At 52.8% G+C, this 15,145-nt stretch overlaps 1 long non-coding RNA gene and 5 other non-coding genes across 6 annotated transcripts; all 6 read right to left on the reverse strand.

The window, feature by feature from the left end:
• Nucleotides 1-1,680: 1,680 nt before the first annotated feature.
• On the reverse strand, nt 1,681-1,753 carry LOC144756946 (small nucleolar RNA SNORD49). Its single transcript, XR_013595423.1, has one exon. It is a non-coding gene; the product is annotated as a small nucleolar RNA SNORD49 (small nucleolar RNA).
• A 179-nt stretch (nt 1,754-1,932) lies between these two features.
• Nucleotides 1,933-2,002, reverse strand: LOC144756948 (small nucleolar RNA SNORD49). The gene has a single exon (XR_013595425.1). It is a non-coding gene; the product is annotated as a small nucleolar RNA SNORD49 (small nucleolar RNA).
• A 1,343-nt stretch (nt 2,003-3,345) lies between these two features.
• LOC144756981 (small nucleolar RNA SNORD65) lies at nt 3,346-3,415 on the reverse strand. The gene has a single exon (XR_013595452.1). It is a non-coding gene; the product is annotated as a small nucleolar RNA SNORD65 (small nucleolar RNA).
• Nucleotides 3,416-3,465: 50 nt separating this feature from the next.
• On the reverse strand, nt 3,466-13,218 carry LOC144753341 (uncharacterized). Its single transcript, XR_013594308.1, has 4 exons — nt 13,152-13,218; nt 11,929-11,986; nt 11,111-11,166; nt 3,466-3,503 (listed from the first exon to the last, which is right to left on the reverse strand). It is a non-coding gene; the product is annotated as an uncharacterized LOC144753341 (long non-coding RNA).
• LOC144756943 (small nucleolar RNA SNORA16B/SNORA16A family) lies at nt 12,085-12,200 on the reverse strand. The gene has a single exon (XR_013595420.1). It is a non-coding gene; the product is annotated as a small nucleolar RNA SNORA16B/SNORA16A family (small nucleolar RNA).
• Nucleotides 13,219-13,408: 190 nt separating the features above from the next.
• LOC144756940 (small nucleolar RNA SNORA16B/SNORA16A family) lies at nt 13,409-13,551 on the reverse strand. Its single transcript, XR_013595417.1, has one exon. It is a non-coding gene; the product is annotated as a small nucleolar RNA SNORA16B/SNORA16A family (small nucleolar RNA).
• Nucleotides 13,552-15,145: the final 1,594 nt, after the last annotated feature.

A 15,145-nucleotide genomic window follows, 5' to 3' on the forward strand; every position in this document is an offset into this window, starting at 1 on the left:
AGTATACAGATAGATGCAGTATAGTGTCCTGCACTTGAAGATGTTCAGAGCTACCACCCCAGAAATTGTATTGAGACAGGCTGTAATGTACACGAGAGCTGAAGAGCTGAGAAACAAGCACTTTCTAGAAGTGGCAATTCTAGATTAGCAATACCAGAGCCACGGAGGTTCAATAGTTACTTTATTCCTAGGTGTCTCAAAATACACAGCTGGGATGCTACTCCGAATGCTTCTCAAATTTACACTGCTCCAATGGGGCAATAAGGGTATACACCAGTTGGCCTGAGCCCATTTCCTGCATCCACTACCAACCATTCATTATAGCACCACACAATTAGTGCCCCTCCCAGCATGCAAGAGTAAATAAACACTTGTCAATGGCCACTTTCAAATCTGAGTTAAAGTTCCATGAAGCTGAACTTATTGGCCTAACGGCTAGGGCACTCGACCTCGGACCTGGGGATCTGGGTTCGAGTCTCGGTAACGACGCCAAAAACCTCCTGTGATTCTGGGCAAATCACTTAATCTCCCCGTGCCTAAAAATGAATGTGTGTCCGTCCTCATGTAACGTAACTGGTGCTATGTAAAGCGCTCTGATACCTGATTCGGTTCGGGTCTAGTTCGCGCTATATAAAAAACTCTGCAAATTAGGGGAGCGATTGAGTGCAGGGGTAAAGTGGAGGACTACTGTTATCAGAAAGCTATCCTCAGTGGTGGCAGCTTTGTAAATCACTCGCCTTCCCGCATACCATGCTATACGGTATAAATAAGCATGTATGCCAACAGATGCCACTAGAGAAGGTGGTGATTTGTCTCAGTGCATTTTATTTAGTGAGGGCAAGTGTGGTACATAAATGATAAAGTCCAAGTAAAGTGCATATTAATGTACAACACATTTTAAACTTACAAAACGACAAGATGAAGGGCTGACCAATACAAATTAGATCACCCCCCATTCCTGTGTCATAGCTACAAAAGTCTGCTTTATTCTTTCCCTCCCAGAAACCCAGGCACAGCCCCACACCAGGGCTAGCGAGATTACAAATTAGCTTTCAGCACTAGCAATCCGAAACATGTTGCAGTATTGCCACGTCCAGTAGACCTGAAAGGGAGGAAAAATACATTAGGTGGAACAACATGACGAGAACAAAGTCATATCAAACAGGCTGGTCTCAGTCCCATATCCGCAAGCCTCATCCAGTGAGTCAGCAAATTGAAATGGTATCACAGACCAGACTCGCATTGCATAACCCCACCACCTCAGATTAAGATTAAAAGTGTGAGCTCCACCTTAACAGGCCTCTGGGACAGGATTTGCGCCACTCTTTCCTAAAACGCAAGGTCACTAATATTAGGAGATGAAGATCTGGCGCAACTTTATAAAATGTGACTCCCTGAAACTACCGAATAGAACCTAAAAAGGCACAATGTCAGCATATAATGCTCCCCACGAATTTAGTTTCAGAACTAAAAACAATCCTAGGGGCGAGCAGTTTCCTACTTAAAGGGAATCTGCATCAATAACTGGACATTGCTGCTACTTACATGTAGTGCTGTAGTCTGGCAGGCATGTTCACTGTTCGCAGATTTAGACTTCACCAATAATGGTCCTAAAACAACAAACAAAACTTGAAGAAACCAAAAAAGCCACAAATTATAACTAGCCCAATAACATCATCAAGTCAGAAGTTAAAAAAATCGTCAGTTATCGCATCTGTCGGCTTTTCCTATATCCTTAGGATTCATCATGTTGAGGCATGAGTAAAGACAGTAAGCCATATAAGCAGTGTGTCTCCTTACCATTGCAAGCGAAGCTCGTGTGACCCAGGGATGGCACGTTAATCACCCAGGGTACTCCTTGCTGTAGAAAGGCCAGGGAAAGGGAATAAGATTCTGGCCGAACAGAAGCAAGCTATGGTGGTTGAGCCATGAAGTCAGAAACCGAAAACTCGTCAGTTGTCGCATCGGACGGCTTTTCCAAGTCAACATTCTGCACAGTACAAATGGAGAACAGATAATTGAGAAATGACAACTCACCAAAATTCTTGAGCCCTGTAAAGGCAAAACAAGGGTTAGCAAGTAACATTTCGGACCTATACAAGCTACGATTGATAGATTTACGATGGACTCAGAAAAACCTTCTAATCACTGGGAATCAGCCGGTAATTCCAGCTTGGTTTTCATCATGGAAATATCTAAAAAAAAAAGCCACTAAGAGGTTAAAGGTGAAGTAAAAGCCTGGTATTGTGTAAAAGTAGAATACAAGTGTAACCCATGAACAAAAAAGTAGACATTGACATTTAGAGGCCACATGACCAATGACTCCCGTACGAACTATGGCTGCAGAGGATGCCAGGGGCAACTTCACTTGCAGACCTGGCATTTCATCTAAAGAGAAGTTTGGACACGTTTCATTGCACAGAAAATGAGGTTTCAGAAAAGCTAGTTTTAGAACAGGGAAATTACTAGTTTTAGGTGTCCTGTAACTGGCCTTTTAGTTGAAGTGAGATATGACCGAAGTGGACAAGTGCTAATCAATTATTCATTGCGCATCCTTAAAAAGTGGTAGTCCCGTCGGCAGTCTTTTGTGTCAAGATGACCTGCGACCAATGCCGCATTTAATCAGGTAACGCATTACTGGGATGTGACTGGGGTTCACAAATAGATTGTTGGCAGATCTGATATAGTCCAAGTGACCTTTGGCTATTGACAGTTGGTGCAGACTGCACAGCGTATCCATGCTTAGTGCAGCGCACCACTTGAAGGTGAGATCTTAACCAGTCTAAGATTTGAACCTCAAAATATACAATAAGGAACGGTCTTCATTTAATGCAAGCACAGTTCCATGGCTACATATACTTTAAACATCCAATGTTCTACATAAGTGGGTCTTAACAGATGGCCTGCAAAGCTTACCCAGGGCGGTCCGTGACTGCATAGAAAACAACAAAATGAAAATTCAAAGACGTTCTGAAAGACTGCTGGGATTTCAAATCTGAGGCTAAAAATTAAGATCGTAACTTCAGATTGGTTTGTGGAAGCATTGAAAGTGCATCAAAACAGAATAGATAACTGCCTTTAGAAAAGCTTAATTTCAATTAAGTTAAAATTGATTTTTTTCCAGTAAGGATTAAATGGGATCCGCAGAAGTTGATCACCTCTTAACTCGGTCATGGTTAAAAGTCACTGGCCTACAACAATATTATCCAGCTGCACATTAACACTTACCAGTTGATGCAACGCTGTCTTCAGAATCGCTGCGTCGCCAGTGGGGCTGCAAACAAAGTACTTTCAGAATGTGCAGATAATGTGTACATAACGCCTCCATTGAACGTGATCGACAGTGTTCAGAAAAACAGTCTCGCCACAAACAATCTGCCGGTAATTCCAGCTGTGTTAAGTTGTATCATCATTAACACCATTATCTTAGAAGTAAATTGTAGTAATCTAAGCAGCATGCCTTACCTGGACTAGCAGGGCCCACCACAGACTACATGGTTCACCTGGAAAAGAAAAATGGAATCAGAATCGTTGGAACTTGGGGCACATTGACGTAGTCCTAGTGCTACGGTCCGCGGTCACCATTGCTCAATTAACCCATTACAGGTCACTTGCTGCATAATGGGGATTTGGGGGGGTGGCCGACCAACGGGAGGCTCGCCCCCCCGGGGAAGTTTGGGGCACCAGGGGAGGGGGGGGGGGGGGGGAGGGGGAAGTTTTGGCACATGGGGATCGCCGTAGCTGCGTTTTTTGGGCTGGTTGGGCGGTTTGGGCTCCTTTTGGGCCTGCATCTGGGCTGGGGGCTATATAGCCGGCCATTTTGTGTCACCGCGCACGTTTGTGGTGCGGTGACACAGCAGCCAGGTCGCAGATAAATTTTGTGGCGTGGGAGTTGTGGCCCAGCGGACTGTGTGGCGGCGGTGCGCGGTTTTTCCGAGCCGTTGTGTCACGCGTGGGGTGCTCAGGCGGTGTGAGGAGCGGTGACCTGTGTCGGCGGTAGGGGGCGTGCAGACTTTCAATGGCGGCGACGGACCCGCGTGTAGTGGAGGCGCTGCGGCTCTTGGAAGAAGCGGGCCGCATGGACTTGATGCGGCCCGACTTCAAGGTGAGGCCGCCGCGGCGTGCTGCCATCGGCGCCGCGGCAGCTGTGGCGGCGTGCGACCCGCCGAGGTCGCGGGCTGTTCAGCGGGGGGGGAGGGGGGGCGGGGGGGCGGCCGGGCGGCGAAAAAGGCTCCGGCCAAAGCGAAGGGGGGGGGCGCGGAAGGCCCGGCAGGCGGGGCGGAAGAGGCCGTTGGTCTTTGTGACAGGGGGGGAGGGGGGAGGACGCGAGGAGGTGAGAGAAGTGATGGAGGCACGGCTGGGTGGCCTGGGGAGGGGGGTGGGGCTCAGATAGTTTTGGCTGGGGAGGGTGGGAGCACTGGAGGGGGGGCGGGGGGATGAGAGTGCGGCGGGGCCCGCGGGGGGGGAGGGCCCAAGTGGCAGTGGGGAGCTGGTGGAGGTAGGGCTGGGGGGGCGGTTTCGCCGCTGCTCATTGAGGAGACAGATGTGGAGGAGGAGGGGGTGGGGGGTGGGGAGGGGGAAGACACGGAGCTGGACTGGAGTGGGTCATCGGCGGAGGAGGGGGGGGGTAGGGGCGAGGGGGCGTTCGTCGCCGGGGCAGGGGGGCCGGGGGGGGTCGGAGGCGCTGGGAGGCGTGAGGGGAGGCGGCGGCTCGACCGGCGAGGGGGGTGGGTCGGGGTGGGCAGTTTGGGAGGGGCGGGTTTGAGGAGGGGGCCAGGAGCAGGGTTGGGGGTCCGGGCGGGCGGCGAGTTTTGGGGGGGTGCGGGGGGCAGTGGCGTGGCCTGGGGGGAGGCAGGGGGAGTGGGGTGGGGAAGGGGGGTGGGGCGGTCCGGGGGGATGGGCAGGGGAAGGGGGTTGGGAGCTAGGAGGAGGGAGTGTCCCGTCGCGGCGCGGAGGTCATTCGGCGGGATGGGGGAGGGGTGCGGCGATGGGGTGGGGGTTTGGCGGAGGGGGCAGCGCGTGGGGGGCGACGGGGGTTGTTTTTACCCTGGCATGCTGGACTCCACCTTTTTTCCTTGGCAGGAGCTGTTGGTAAGGCGCTCGGGGGAGCAGCATGCGGCTCCCACCCACCGAGTGGATGGGCCGGCTCTGTTTGGTGCGGACGGCCGAGCTCCAGCGAGGGACCTGGCTCAGGGACTTGGCGATTGGAGGCGAGACGCGTCTCCGCCGGCCCCTCCCCGATGGGTCTCTACGGCCGCCGGGGGTGGGGGAGTGAGGATGGACACGACTATTTCTGAGTTGCCTGCGAGTGTGGTGCATAGGAGGGAGAGTGTGGACTTGATGGATTTAATGCGGGTGTGTCGTGAGAGAGCGGGTTTGAGCCGGGTGGAACACCAGTTGGGGGGCCGGGGTGGTGTGGTGCCGGCGGATGGTGAGTCTGAGGAGGAGGGAGAGATTCGGGAGGATGGGGGGGGCTGGTAATGGTGTTGGAAGTGTATTTCAGGTGCCGGCACGGCAGGAAGCACCCAGAGTGACGGCCCCCTCGGCTCCACTGGTTAGGCGGCGGGATCCAGCAAGGACGCCGACCTTGACGCCAGGTAAGACAGGTGACGGCGCGGGGAGCGCTAAGAGGCGTTGTGTGCAGGTGTCCGTGGGGTCTGGGGGCGATGGGGAGGATGGGTGGCGGCTGGTGCGGGGTCGGTATGTACAGGACGCGGGAGTCGGTACGGAAGGCGCGGTATCGGGCGGGGCTGCGCCGGGCGCGGGAAGCGGGGTTGAGGCGGCGGGCGACAAGGCGTCGGGCGAAAAGGAGGCGGCGGGGGGGAGGTAAGGAGAGTTGTGTGATTCCGGTGCGGAAGCTGCCGTACATGGGGTTGACCAAGCCGCTGGGGGCACATCTGTCCGCGGCTACGAAGGAGAAGATTTGGAAGGGGGAGTACATCGATATTTTGAAGCTGCTGCATAGGGAGTTGACATCGAAGGAAGGGTCAAAAGAGGAGGAGCAGGAGTTGGCTAGGCGCCCAAAGGTGCCCCTGACGCTGGACAATTGGTCTGCGGCGTTCCTCATTTACGCGAGCGTGTATTGCGAGAAATTCCCGGACAGGTGCGTCGCGCTGTTTAAATACATGGATGTGGTCCGGAGGGCGCAGGTGACATACGGCGGGTATGCTTGGTCGCACTACGATGAGGAGTTTCGGGCGCGCATGGCGGGGGACCCGGAGGCCCAGTGGGGGGAACTGGATTCCGATCTATACCAGCAGACGATGGGAGGGGCCAAGTTTGGCCGCACCATATACACGGCCAGTGTTTTGCCGCTGGCGTCCCCCCCCCTTTGCGGCGCGCCCCACCCGTGGGGGGGTGGGGCAGGGTGCCTCCGGCAGCCAGGCCGCGGTCGGGGCCTGTTGGGATTTCAATAGGGGTGCCTGCGGGCAGGCGGCGTGCAGTTTCCGGCATGAGTGCTCTTCGTGCGGACGGAACCATCCGGTGCTGCGGTGTTGGGGCGCCGGGGGCCCCCCAGGCCAGCTGCCCCCGCAGGGAGGTGGATTTGCCAGAGGGGGTTTAGGCGGGGGGAGGGGTGGGGGTAGAGGGGGGAGCAGGGGCTCTGGGAAAAGGCTCGTACGCCGGTTAGGATCGAGCGGATGGAGCCCTGGTTGGCGGCGTATCCGCGGGCGGAGGATGCTGCAGTGCTGCGCCGGGGTTTTCGGTTGGGGTACGAAGGTCCCCGGATTGCTCGCTGGGCGGACAATCTGAAATCAGTGAACGCGCACAAGGGCATAGTGAGAGAGAAACTGTTCAAGGAGGTCAGAGAAGGGCGGATGGCGGGCCCCTTTTCGGCACCGCCGCTGCCAGGGTTGATCATTTCCCCCATCGGGGTGGTGCCTAAGAAGGAGGAAGGGCAGTTCCGACTGATACAGCACTTGTCCTGGCCGGAGGGGGAGTCGGTCAATGCGTACATTTCGGCGGATTTGGCGTCTGTGACGTATTCGTCGGTGGACGTGGCGCGACGTCTGGTTGCGGCGGCGGGGCAGGGCGCGCTGTTGGCAAAATGCGACATCAAGTCGGCCTTCCGACTCCTTCCGGTGCACCCGGCGGATTACCAGTTGCTGGGGATCCAGTTTCAAGGTCACATCTTTGTGGATAAAGCGCTGCCGATGGGGTGTTCCATTTCATGCGCACTATTTGAGCGGTTCAGCTCCTTCATTCAGTGGGTTTTTTCCAGGCGCACAGGCTCGGAGTCAGTGACGCACTATCTGGATGATTTCTTCCTGGTGGGGCGGCCCGGTGCGGCGGACTGTCAGCGGCTGCTGGATGGTTTGGCCGGGTTGATGGGGGAATTTGGGGTTCCCTTGGCGCCAGAGAAGACGTGCGGTCCCAGTACGGTGTTGTCCTTTCTCGGTATCGAGCTCGACTCGGTCGCCATGGAAGAACGCCTGCCGGAAGACAAACGGGTGGCGATGTTGGTTTTGGTGGGTGACATGTTGGCAAGGAGGAAGGTGACGGTGCGGGACGTACAGGTGTTGTTGGGACATTTGAATTTTGCGTGCCGCGTGGTGCGGGCCGGACGGACGTTTTGCCGGCGTCTGGGGCTGGCGCTGTCGGGTTTGCCATTGCCACATCACCATGTGCGCCTCTCGGCAGGGATGAAGGAGGACCTGCGCATGTGGCGGGCTTTCTTGGAGCGTTTCAATGGGGTGCCGATGGCGCCGGCGGAGGACTGGGAGTGGGAGGTCACCATGTACTCGGATACGGCGGGCGTCGGAGGTTTCGGTCTGTACTGGGAGGGAAAATGGTGTGCGGAGCAGTGGCCCGACCACTGGCAGGCGGGCGGGAGGAGCATTGCGTTCCTGGAGTTGTTCCCCTTGGTGGTGGCGGTCACGGTGTGGGCAGGGGCGTTGGCACACAAGAGGGTGCTTTTTCGAGTGGACAACATGGCCGTCGTGCAGGTGGTGAACAGGCAGTCGGCTCGGGATCCGCAGGTACTGAAACTGATGCGGGTGTTTGTCTTGCGGTGCTTGGAAAATGACATACTGTTTCAGGCGCGCCACGTTCCCGGTGTGGACAATGACATTGCTGATGCCTTGTCTCGTTCACAGTGGGAGAGGTTCCATGGGCTAGCCACGGTGGCGGAGGAAGTCAGGACGCCGGTGCCGGAAGAACTGTGGTCGGTAGGCGAGGCCGGGTCTTTCAGTTGGTGAAGACGTCGGTGGCTGTGTCTACGTGGAAGGCTTACGAGCTGGCATGGGAGGAATTCCTGCAGTCAGGTGCGGTGCGGCGTGGGGACAGGTGGCAGCGCGAGGAACAGGTGGTAAGATTCATGCTGGCGCTCATGGACAGGGGCTTGTCGCGGGTGTCAATTGCGGGAAAGTTGTCGGCGGTGGCTTTCATGGGGAAGATGTGGTGGGGTTACCCTCCGTCGGCAGGGGAGCTGGGAACCAGGCTGCTGGAGGGGTGGGCGAGGGAGAGTGGGGCGACGGTGCGGCTGCGCCGTCCCATCATGGCGGTTTTGCTGGCAGGAGTGATTGGCGCGCTACCAGAGGTGTGCAGGGATGTGGGCGAGACGGTGCGTTTCTCTACATTGATGTCATGGCTTTTCTTTGGGGCGTTTCGAGTGTCGGAGCTGCTGGGCGCGAGGGGGAGGCGGGGGGTGTTGTGGGGAGAGGTGGAGGTGCGGGCCCAGGAAGTGGCAGTGTGTTTGAGACGCTCGAAGACGGACCAGCGGGGGGTTGGCACTTGGGTGGTGCTGGGGCCGGGCGACAGGGAGGGGGTGTGCCCGGCGGTGTGGGGCAGGAGGTTGATGGCTGAAAGTGGCGTGACGGAGGGGGAGGTTTTTGGGCGGGGGGGGGGGGGGGGGGGAGGGAAGGAGTGACGGCGTCTCAAGCATTGTGGGTCTTGCGGCGGGCACTGCGGGTCCTGGGGGAGGATCCCCTGGCGTTCGGGACGCATTCTTTTCGGATCGGGGCGGTGACGGAGGCGGCACGGAGGGGTTGGGGTAAGGAAGAGATACAGAGGCTGGGTCGGTGGAAATCGGACTCTTACAGGACGTATGTGCGGTTGAGGGAGGCGGATGGGGCGTTGTCGCAATGATTCCCGATTTTCATATATGTGTCTTTGCAGGTGCTGTGGCGGGGCCGGATGTGGCTGTCCTGAATTTGTTTATTGTGGGACATTCGTTCGTCAAGCGGGCAGAACGAGCGGAGTGGGACAGGCATCAGGCGCTCAATTTGGGATTGGATCCGGGGTTGTATAGATGTCATTGGAGGGGGAAAGGGGGTAGGCGTTGGCATGAGTTATTGCCGTTGTTAAACACGTTGGTGAAAGGGGGGGGTGTGCCCGGATGTGGTGGTAATTCACCTGGGCGAGAAAGACTTGGTGCAGTGCAAGGGTTTGGCGCTACTCAAGCAAATGAGACAGGACCTGCAGGAAATCAGGAGGCAATGGGCGGGCTGCCATGTCATATGGTCGGAGTTTATTCCCAGGCGGGTGTGGAGGGGAGCTGAGCGCCCAGGGGCCATAGACAGGGCTCGTAGGAAGATCAATCGTGAGATGCGCGCTTTCTGCGCCAGGGAGGGGGTGGGGAGGATGGAGCACCCGGAGTTGCGCTATGGTGCGAACTATTTCTTCTTGGAGGATGGGGTCCACCTGTCCAGGTACGGCATGGAGCTGTATATAGTGCAGTTAAAGGAGGCTTTAGATGGGGCCCCGGGGGGTGGTCAGGTATCCCAGGAGACAGGAGTCCTAAGGGGGGGGTCGAAAGTCGTAAGCGACTTTCGAGTGGCGCTGTCCTAAGGAAATAGGGTGGTTGGCTGGAGGCCTGGGACTGCATGGTAGCGGGGGTTGGGGTCATGGAGGTCATTAGGGGCATCTAGTAGAGGGGCAGGTTGATGAGCGTATGTTGTTGTATTACTGTTGCAATGTTCGGGCTTACATTTAGGGGTGGGGGTGGGGGGCTGTTAGGCAGTTGTTAATTAGTGAGCAGTAGTTTTGTGCGGCACCGGCCAAGGGGGATGTGTTATACGTGCACCTGATTCCAATAAAAGCGGCCTTTTTCACACACTTTTGGTGTCAGTGTCTTTGCTTCCCCCCCCTCACCTACTGGTGTGCCCCAATGGGGATTTGGGGGGGTGGCCGACCAACGGGAGGCTCGCCCCCCCGGGGAAGTTTGGGGCAGGAGGGGGGGGGAGGGGGAAGTTTTGGCACATGGGGATCGCCGTAGCGGCGTTTTTTGGGCTGGTTGGGCGGTTTGGGCTGCATCTGGGCTGGGGGCTATATAGCCGGCCATTTTGTGTCACCGCGCACGTTTGTGGTGCGGTGACACAGCAGCCAGGTCGCAGATAAATTTTGTCCCTCCCTCCCTCCCTTTTTGCAAGGTTTTTTCGGCATTTTTAGGCCCGAGGGTTGTTTCCCTTTGCGGGGTGGGGGGGGGGGGGGGGTCGGGGGATATGGTCTTGAGGGGCTTTTTTGGTTGATGGTGCACTGTTTAGGTTTGAGGTTGTGTTTTTTGTCGCTGGAACAGGTGCGTTGTGGGGGCGCTGTCCTAAGGAAATAGGGTGGTTGGCTGGAGGCCTGGGACTGCATGGTGGTTGGGGTCATGGAGGTCATTAGGGGCATCTAGTAGAGGGGCAGGTTGATGAGCGTATGTTGTTGTATTACTGTTGCAATGTTCGGGCTTACATTTAGGGGTGGGGGTGGGGGGCTGTTAGGCAGTTGTTAATTAGTGAGCAGTAGTTTTGTGCGGCACAGGCCAAGGGGGATGTGTTATACGTGCACCTGATTCCAATAAAAGCGGCCTTTCACACACTTCTGGTGTCAGTGTCTTTGCTTCCCCCCCCTCACCTACTGGTGTGCCCCAAAGCAATACAAAGAAGGCTAGATAAAACTTACTCACTAAACGATTAATGGAAGTGTTGTGTCTTCAGAGTTTCATAATCAACAGAACATTCTGTGTGGTGCATGAACTCGTCATCATAAGACACCAAACCCCAAGACAAGATAAAATGCAGTATACAGCCTTAAATGGGGTCAAGCTAGGAACCTCGCTGTAGAACGACCTAGAGAATGTGTAGTACGCTGTTTTTTTACGCGCCGAGGTCATTGTTAACAAAGGCATCACCTTAATTTGACCCACGAGGCATTGAGGGGTCTGCTTCACCACGTGGTGTCCAATACCTGTGAGAGAACAGTGGTTAACATAATTTTTTAATCAATCTACGCACGCCATATACAATCAATTATCCAAACATTTGACTATATAAGGTTCACAGTATGGTGTGTAGCGGCATAACTGTCCCAGACACGGTAAAACAGTAGGAGGCAATAGGAAGTTTATTGCATTTACTCTCGATATAAAGCCCGGAGGTAGTAATTGTGCCCGTATAATACGAAGTTATAATTCACTGAAGTTGTAGGAGAGTAAAGTGACTGCTTCAAATACAGATACGAGCTCCCAAAGACCATCCACCTTACTCTTGCATGACGGAGGTCCTTCAGTTACCATAGAGCTAAATTCCTCGGTTATGCAGATCCGCACAAACCTACCTACTTCGCCTTACTAGAGTTGGGGAAAGATAACATTTAAAGCTATATGCATTGCCAGTGGAATTGACAGGTGAGCCAAATTATGCGGCACAGTTGAGAAAATTATGTTACAAGAAAAGGCAAGGTATGCGGCAACTTTTGCCCCTCGGTTCCTGTTTAACAACCAAAATTAGCGATAAGCAACAAAGGCCTTTTACAAATGGCCTTCCACTGCGTGCCACCACATGGCACTTTATTTCTGCAGATCTATATGGTAAATAAGGAAATCTAGAATTCTATTAAAAACGCTGGCGCAGCATGGAACCAGAGTCCACGGCAATAAGTCCGCACTCAATGTGAAAAAGTTAATCAGAATATAAGCTATATATATGCAATACACAACTCAAGCCTTACCCAAGGTATCTGAATAGAAGGCCTCCAGCTCCTTTTGGTATTGCCTTCAGGCATCTTCCTACAAAAAAAAAAAAAAAAAAAAAAAAAAAAAAAAAAAGGGTACATCATAAAACTAGCCATAGCCACCGTGAATGTGATCTAACCCCACGCCACAAGTTATGTACCTTCCTGAAATGTTGCTTCTCAGTAACAGTCAAGAAAAGGAGATTCTCTAGGCTAAATTCTATCCACATAAACCACAGCAAGTCTACATGACTTGGATGAAAGCCACAAAGTTATCCCAACGCAGCTTATTGGTGCATTATTCCATAGGATTTGATGGTCATGGGGCAGTAGGCAGGCCTAGTGCAGATCAGGTCATAGTACATAAAGGATGGAATGCATTTTTCCACTCTGCACCTGGGTGAGCCAGGAACTGAACAGCCAGTACACCATGTAGTACAAGTGCTATTCGGAGTATAGGCACCAATCTAATAGTGCATTAGGGACTGGTGGGTCAATTTGAAGCAGCAAGTCGGCGTTTCAAATGCAGTGGAGAACAGGCCTCGGTTTAAAGGGGCCGAGGAGTCAGCTGCATCTTTAAGTAATGCTTTAGGGATACACTGACACCTAGTGTACATCGGAGGTCTCCTAACATTGCCTATCACACCCATATCAAATAGTGTGTGGGAGGAGCAGCTTACGGCTCATTTAGACTGGTTTGTTTAATCGATTTATTGAATTGCTATATATGTAAAATATGTTACAGACTTGATATTTTGTAGAACCAGTTGGCACCAACAAGATTTTAAGTATAAGTGGTATTGTAACGGTGTTTAAGGCTCTCATTTAGATTAATCAATTCCACAATACATTGACACTAATGTAATCCCTTACCAACCCTGGGGCACCGTTCAAAGCCTGAATATCCGATGGGTATGCTCAGACGAGAGTCCCATGCTCTCCACACCACTGGAGTCAAGCTATCGTGGCTGAAGACGGCGGATAGCCAGAAACCGGTCCTAGGATGCTCGATTTCGGTCCAGTAAAGACATGGCTTGGCTGGACTGTTCCCATGAGTCACAGGGTTAAGGCTGACTTGCATATGGCCATGTCTGAACCTGGGGTGGTGTGGAGTGCACAAAAACGATGTGATTTAGGCCCAGATCTCTGTCCTGGGGTGAATGTATGACATTGTTCTGCATTCTGTCCATCAACTGTTTTTGCCCTGGCTAAGGACTTACCCATTACTTTGGGTCCAGTTCATCTCCAGGCAACGATGCATATATGCCTCTCTTGAAATGCAAGTCTAGAAGTAAAGTCAACAGTACTGTCAATTAAGCAGCTGGTGCAGACATTCATATAAATACCTGACCTAATAAGCAAACCGATTGGGCAGAGGCCAGTGCTAGAACACGTATACTGCATGCAACATACTGGTCATATGCACAACCCTGGTGGGTCACTGTTGCGTCCTCAGTTTACATACAGTTAATAGTAAGTTTGTGTTTCCCTGCAATGTTGCCAGTCCACTACACAACAAATGGAAACCAGCGACCGTCAAAAGAAACCTTTGCTTTTGGCACCTGTTTGACCACACCAGCCACACGATTTCATGCTAGCATGGCTTCGATCAGGGCCTTGATTAAAACTACAGGTTAACGTGACAACTTGTACAAAATTATTTAAACCAGGACATTTAAAATGTTAATGAGTTAATCAGGCCATGGTCTGGCTTGCAACGCCCTATTCGGACCAGCCAATACGGTCTACTTCGTCGTATGTAGATTTAAAGCAAACGCGCGACTAAACCGTTAAAAAGAATACGGTTGCGTTGAATCAGACTACCACAAACCAAATTTAGCTTACGAAGACTTTACATGTCGGCTAAAGAGTAAATTACCCTGCAACTTCTAGTGAAGTCAGAAACCCAGTACTTAATCAAAAAAGAGGCAGCAGCTCGTTTTCCGATAAAGGACAGAAGAAAATAATTGTGAAAAATAATGTTTAATAGTAATTTGCCCAACAGAAATGGATAGCTGGGTAAAAGCCAGACTGGTTAGTAAATCGTGGCCCTTCAAAAACATACGTATTCAACGCAACTTTAAATCCAATCCGCCCAGGAAAAGAAGCAGACTTAGTACAAAGTCTTCAGGCGAAATCATATAAAAGGACAGTTAACTAAGACCAATGTATTCCACAAGACACCATTGTCGCCGAGCCACGTGGGTTCGGACCAAAACGGAAGCCTCTCCTCCAGCAAGTACATCGCGCAAGAAATCATTGTCCACACCTCTTTAGGAGCAAGAAAGGCCACTTTATTTTAGGACAGGTGCATCATAAATTTCATAACACATTCATTATTTATTTATTTATTTACATAACGCAACTCTACAGTGAGCCTACGAAACCTAAATCCCAAAACCCCGAACAAACTCCTGCCTACTACCCCTAGACCTACCCAACTAGCTACCCTTCAGGATGGCCAACCCGCTCCAGGCTGCCCACCCCCACTAGCAAAAACCCGCCACCCAGGAAAACCTTTAGCGTTTTCCTGCCCCACCTAAATTGGAAAGGAAGGAGCACACCACAACTGCACCTGAAGAACTTTACTGATCAACTCCCTGAGTTCCAAAAGGTAAAAAGAGATGCCTAACGCAGAGAGATGCACACCGTCCTCACAAAATAGATGCTGTTCAGAGACTTTTAAATGGTAATGATCCAAACAGTAGATACCCAAATGGTGACAAAACAGTCGCATTGTGCGATTAACTTTCCTTCTAGCCTTGTCCAGTGCGGAATGGCTCCTCGCCCCACGCCATTGCAGACGAGGCACAAACTCAGTCCATATCAGCATGGTGCTCACCCATGTGGATTTGATGATTTCCAGGTCTTGCTTCATCAATTTTAACAAAGTCAAACCAGAGAGAGAGACTAAATCATTCTCGCCCAAATGCAGTACCAGTAGATCCGGAGGGCCCCCCAAACACTGCGAAACCAAAGCAGCCAAGGCGGGAAAAAGCCCACCCCAACGCATGCCCCCCGTTCCATGCCAGGAGACTTCGTGTGTCATGCTGTTTAGTCCAAGTGATCTCCCACAAAGCTGACTGGCAGCGGCCAAAGCCGCCCGTTTAACAAAAGAGTGCCCTAGTATCCACACCCTCCGTTTGGATCTGACGACTGATGGCCAAGGACCTAGGAGAAAAAGAAATGTTAGACATGCAAAAATGTACTATTT

This window comes from Lissotriton helveticus, chromosome 5_1, assembly GCF_964261635.1.
Source record: "Lissotriton helveticus chromosome 5_1, aLisHel1.1, whole genome shotgun sequence".
Classification (NCBI taxonomy): Eukaryota; Metazoa; Chordata; class Amphibia; order Caudata; family Salamandridae; genus Lissotriton; species Lissotriton helveticus.